This window comes from Micrasema longulum, unplaced genomic scaffold, assembly GCF_059751315.1.
Source record: "Micrasema longulum isolate JH-2025_06_02 unplaced genomic scaffold, ASM5975131v1 h1tg001378l, whole genome shotgun sequence".
Classification (NCBI taxonomy): Eukaryota; Metazoa; Arthropoda; class Insecta; order Trichoptera; family Brachycentridae; genus Micrasema; species Micrasema longulum.
Genome location: NW_028278564.1, coordinates 71,613 through 78,413, shown reverse-complemented (window position 1 = coordinate 78,413; position 6,801 = coordinate 71,613).

Genomic DNA, 6,801 nt, shown 5'->3' with positions numbered 1-6,801 from the left:
TTGAAAATTGTTAACAAGTTAGTGGTCGTTTCATAACAACATTTGATCATTAATTTGTTACTGCTAATAAAATTTAAATTAATTTGTCATATAATATTTCATTTAAGTAAAAATAAAATTTGCATTTACAACTAATAAAATAGGAAAAAATTCCTAAGTACAATATATCTGGTAATACCAATTTAATTGTAACGATTGTTTTTCAATCTTCATTGGAAAAACTAAATTTTAATATTAAATTAACATATTACAATAGAGATAAAGAACATTTTAGAGAAGATTATATGGATGTCTAGGCGTCTACAGGGCGCATGCTCTGTCATTGGCTAGTTTAAGTGGCCACTTTACACACTGTGTAACATTCACCATTCTTTCCATGTTTGAACATCTTTATTCCTTCAATTCTTTCATCTGTTGATGTTTGTGAAGTTAAAGAGCTGAAAACTTTATTTACGCGAGTGAGATTCATCTCATTGAATTATTTCACCTACATACTAGGCAACGCCTGAATTTTTTTTTCCAATTTCTATACTTCTTCATAGACCAGGTGGATTTATCAACAATATTTTGAGTTTGTCCGAATTTTCGTAGACAAGGATTGAATTCGACTCCCTGGGGAGCTGTTAATATTAACATATTACAACAGAGATGATTAGAGAAGGTAATATCGAAGTCTAGGCATCTACAGGGCTTATGACCAGTCATAAGCGGGTTTAAGTGGCCACTTTACACACTGTGTAACGGGAAAGAATTTAAGGAATATAGATGTTCGTATATTTATGTATACTTTTACAATGTTTGTATTATTTTTATATACATAATAATGTTCCCTCACTGGGGTGTCCCGTGCCGAGGGAAATTTTTTACAGTAACTTAAACATGCTTTAAATTAGTTATTTAAGACAATAAAATAATAAAAACGTAACTAATCCAATTAACCTAATTATTATCTTAAACATAATGAGTAATACAAACTAAAATAATCATAAAAAACATAACAAATTCATACAGACTTGTAGACCAAATTTTATAAACAGGACACATATTTTTACCTATTTGGCTTGATCCACTCATCGATCCGTGCGCAACCAACCTCCACTATCCATTTCTTAATAACCATTTTATATTGTGAGTACTTACTAATTGTCTTTATGGACCATTGAAGTAGATTGTACGCTATAACCGAGTACTACGCTAATATCAAAAAGAGCAAATCATCTTCAGAAGATTGGGTTGGAATAGTTGTAATTTGATTGATTTATGTATTTTGTTATTGTATAATTTCTTTAAAATACATATGTATTTCAAGTAATTAATAATGTGTACAGTACGAGTATATTAATATTTCATACTCGATTTTTTTTTATTATTTTTATTTTTAAGCACTCTTTATACCACATATATGTAAATGGCAGAAATTCCGTATATAAATAAATAAAAATAAAATAAAATACTCTTTGACCAAAGGTTGTATTAATTTTTAGTTGTTTTTTCAGCATCAGGGTGGAGTATTTAGTACCTGGGCAGAATGGTGAATCTAACATATTACAACAGAAACGGAAAACGTTTAAGAGAAGATAATATGAAAGTCTTAGTATTGTAAATGCCCAATGTACTCCCATATTCCTTTTTCTTATGTGTCCTTTTTTTCTGTTGTAATATGTTCCGAGTATATGTTGCCAAAGTTCACTGTGTTTAGCAGTCTAGCTAACAGGGAAATGTATCAGGCCGGTAGCGGTGGTACATATAAAAGGTACAACGGAGCGAAGCGCTTGTAAGGAATGAGATGTTTCTCTTACAAATAATGATACGTGTTTCTATTATATGGGGTAAATGATTTGTGCTGTCAAATACATTTTAAAGCATCGTTCTTATGTGCGTTTACTTTTATCGCGTCCCTTCAGAGATGAGCGAGTATGGCTAATTTATATGAATTGACGAATATGAAATTTGCTTCATTTATTCTTTAACAATTTTCGTATTTTAAAAAAAAATAATTATAAATTTCGTTTCCTCACTTTCCTCCCGTACCGAATGAACATTTTTGCATAATTTTAAAACATCCTAAGGGATTATATTGAACAAAATTTTACTAAATGTTATTAAAGATTTGTATATAACCACTTACCGACATTTCTATGTCCACCGGCTTCGGGACGTACCTGTCTCTTCGTCAGGACACCAATTAAACCAACATGCAAACCAACATGCAAAACCCACTATACACCTTCACCTAAGTTGTTGCACAAAAATATAAAACCAACACGACACGCATTTTAATAAGCACATGCACTGATTAGGACAAACATGCACTGATTAAATTATGAAAATATTATCTTGTTTAAGAATTGATGAAAAAGTAGAGGGGATGGAGGGAGGGGATAAGCTAAATAGGTTTTATAGGGTGACCATTACAGTGGAACATCGTATAAAGGACTATATTGGAAGTTAATTTGATTATTGATCAAAGGAACATTATTTTTTAAAGCTTTCCTAATGTGAAATATTTCCATATTATTTACTTTCAACCCTTTATTATTTGTATGTAAGTTTATAATGTTACACAGTGTGTAAAGTGGCCACTTAAACCAGCCAATGACAGGTCATAAGCCCTGTAGATGCCTAGACTTCTAAATAACTTCTTTTTAAAAAAAATGTTTTTGCAAGAAGCATGTTTTTCATTCTTTATTTTAATTCTTAACTTTTAATTAATTTTACAAATTTTCTTAATTTTTTAACTTTAATTTTAATTTTTAAACAACTTCTATTTATGTTTATTTTTCTTCTCTTTTTTGTACTTTAATTAATAACCTTACATATAATTATTACGTTATATGGAAACTTCACTGGTCCATTAGAGTTAAATCTTACTGTGTAAAATATAAATCTATGTAACTGTACTGTATGTTTCCTAATAAAAGAAAATAAAATAAAAATAAAATAACCTTATCTAAAATTTTCTTCATCTCTGTGGTAATATGTTAATCTTAACAGCTCCCCAGGGAGTTGAATTCAGTCCTTGTCTACAAAAATTTGGACAAAATCAAAGTGTTTTTGAAAATATTAAGTTGACACATAATATTACTAGTGCCTTAACTTAAACCCTTGTATTCGACATAATTTCATATATTTCTTAAAAACGTCATAATCTTTATTGAATAGTATCCATCTACTTTTTATTATATTTTTAGAATGCTAAAAAGATTTCTTATTTTTAAGGACTGTTATAACCGATACTGCAAAATTAACATTTATTTGAATAATTTTATGCCACAAAAACTAGAAAGTATGCAAATTGGGGGAAATGGGAGTAGAATAGTTTGCAGGGGGGTGGTACGGGGTAGGTTTATATTTGTGGGGGTGCATTTTGTGAAAAAAACGGTTAGGGGGATTTTTTCATGGCAATTTGTTCGCAATTAGCTTACAGCGGCACGTTCACTATACAACGTACGCCATGTGGGCGATGGGATAAAACCTAAATGTTTTTTATCCGGGTAAGAAAAAAGGATAACTATTATGAAATGTCTCCCTTATTGCCCAAAGGGTTGTGTTTACTGCAGAATGCGGTAATTAAAAAAATAATTAGTACAGCAAAATAATACTTGGGTGTGTCCAGAAAGATGCTTCGATGTGCAGTGTGGCTTTACGTTTGTGAAGGGGTTGTTGATCTGACAAACGTGGCTTGTGTGGGTTTAAGAGCAAAATACGGGGATAGACTGAAAAGTAAGGCACACATGCTCGTAACAAAAACAAATATCAAGATTATCAATTAAATTAATTTATCTATAAAATCATTGTGTAAAGCGCCCTTTAGGTATTATACTACAAAAATGGTGCTATATAAGTTTTTTACAATAATAATTATAATATCGGGAGTCGAACCCGAGACCTCTTGCATTGGTAGGCAAACGCAATTACCATTACACTCGGAGGTCAACATGAAATTTAAAGTATTTATTATTTGGTCTGTGGTAAAAAACCATAAGACAAAACACTGTATTTTAGAACAACGCGCCGCCATAGAAAAAAACGGCCTGGAAAGTGCATGTGGAAATAAGTTACTCGAATAAATTCAAACAGTTATAAATTGTTGTGATATATCAATTTGGAATAAAGATCTATACAAAAATTCGTCCCATAATAGTCAATCTACTCAGCTATCAAACCCGTCAACGTGTGAGTAGGATCAACATAATATACATCACTTTTTTAGGCTCTATTCTGTGTTTCGGTTGATTAAGTGCATTGTGTTTCGTTAATGATCAGAAGAAAGTGTTATTAGAAGCGATTTCACAGCTACTGCCCCTGCGGCGACCTGTCAAAATATCCTACTGACAAATGTAATGGCGGACGGCGGATGGCGGCCATATTATAACTTATTGGGAACATCAATACGTGTCCAGCGCGTCAGTCGCGGTCTCAATTCTCAACACGGTGAACGGTGAGTCGAGACGTCATTTTACTAAGAACCGATTCACTAAAAGTTGCCAACGTCGTTTCCGTACCTACGTAGGCACTGCTTTATTTTATTTTATTTTATTTATTTATTCACACTCTTTATCAAAATACAATTCCATATTCACTTTGCCCAGCTAACAAGGGTACATACCCCGTTCCAAGCTAGGCAATTACATTTTTATATATTATAATATTTAACAAATTAATATAGAGCACAGACAAACAAAATATACACTTATTCGGATACACATTTTGATTCATATACATACAGACATACACACATATACACACATGTATATATAAATATACACATATATACACATGTACATACACACACACGTACATACACCCATGCGCATACACATACATACATTCATAAAAACATAGACAATTTATTTATGCGAAACTTCATGGTTGTCATCTATAAATATATTTTTTTTTTAATTATTCCTTATTTTTTATATTTTATTTTTGACATCCAGTAAGGTTCTCCAATCCGTGGCATGCATCAACTTTTCTGACTCCCTACGACCAATGTCATGAAAGAGCGAGGTCAACACCTTCCGTAACTTGACAACACTCCCGTCTTTCCACGATTCTGGCAAAAGGTTATGGACCTTTTTGCCTACGTTATAGTGTTGTCTCGATGCCAGAACAGTGTTGACCCCTTCACTTAGTATCAGATCCCTATTAGATCCCTATTAGCTTTAGGTTTCACAAAATTAATTGAATGCGTAAAAACGCATCGTAAATGTGTAAAAACGAATCATACATTAATTTTTATTTTATTCATAATTCGGATAACCAACAGCTTAATTTTGTACCCCAGAGGCAGACGGATGCAAATCCAAACGTCAAATGTTTAACAATATCCTAAATAATCTACTTTCTCTGAGTGATTTCTAATTATTCAGAACATTAATTTGTATTTTCAGTATCTTCAAACATTGGTTCTTTCATTGTAAGACTTACATTTTTTCAAAATTAATGGACATGATCATAAACTGGATACGAAAATCGAAATGTCGTTTCATCAAATTATGGATTTGCAGTTATCTAATGTAAATCCAAAAGAAAAGAAAAAAACACTACAAATTATTTAGAAAAAAAACGCCGCACGTCATTGTTATTATTCGCAAATAAATCAATGTTTAATGTTTCAAGTATTACATTAAAATTATCGATAGTTCGCCATAAATATGAATTTTGCCTATAATTAGATGAATTTAAAGGAATATGAGTTATTCCTAACAATTTTAGGAGGAATATTAATAGATAGTTTGTATAGTAGTTCAGGACAGTCAATTAAACAAGAGGCAATTTTAAATAGATCAATTTCATTTGATATTTCACGACGTTTTTGCAGAGGTGATGTTTTTTACGTATTTTAATATATTGATTGGATTTTAACTCGAGTTTCAACTGGAAGCACATTTACTTGGAAAATTTCTTTTGTATATTTTCAATGCGTGATATCTGTACATTTTACATGGGATTAAATATTTGTGATGCTTATTCCAAGTTTTTTCAAACATTTTTTAAATTTATTCATACAAATACATATATAGTACAAAAAATATAATAATAACGTATCCCAAACTCTATGAGGCCAAAAGTTGATTCGCACCAATGTACAGTAAAAAAATTTGAGTGTCTTCACTATGGTGAACGACGTAAAACTACGCCTAACAAAGCCAAGCGCACTCCATAATAAGAGCTTTGGTGGTATTGATTTCACCACAGAGATAGAAAATAGCTTGGCAAATGTCAACCAAATTTTACATTGCACAAACCGTTTACCTCGTGGTCTAATTGTCAGCACGTTTGCACACCATGCGAGCGATCCCGGATCAAAAAGGTTTGTAAACCTGAAGCGTAAGCTTTTTTTTCAACTGGCGGGAATCGAACCCGCGACGCCAGTTTCACAGTCAAGAAAAGTACTAATATATTGCATCAATGAAATATTATTATAAAAGTGCAACCAGGAAGTAACATCAAAAAACATTTAAATCATCAAATATAGTTATCCAGCCTGTAGACAAATATTTGGACATACTTAAAATGTTGATTAAATTAACTGGTATGAGAAAACGTATAAAAATTGTTTTTAGGCGTTGCGTTGCCTAGTAGGAGAAATGGTTTTACAGAAAGAATATCACCCACATTGTACAGATTTTAGATTTTTTACTTCACAAAAGTCAAAGGATGAGAGAGATGAAGAAATGTTGATGTTTAATCATAGGTAGGATGGTGAATCTTACACAGCGTGTAAAGTGGCCAGTTAAACCAGCCAGTAACAGGTCACAAGTCCTGTAAATGTATAGACTTCCATATTCCCTTCTC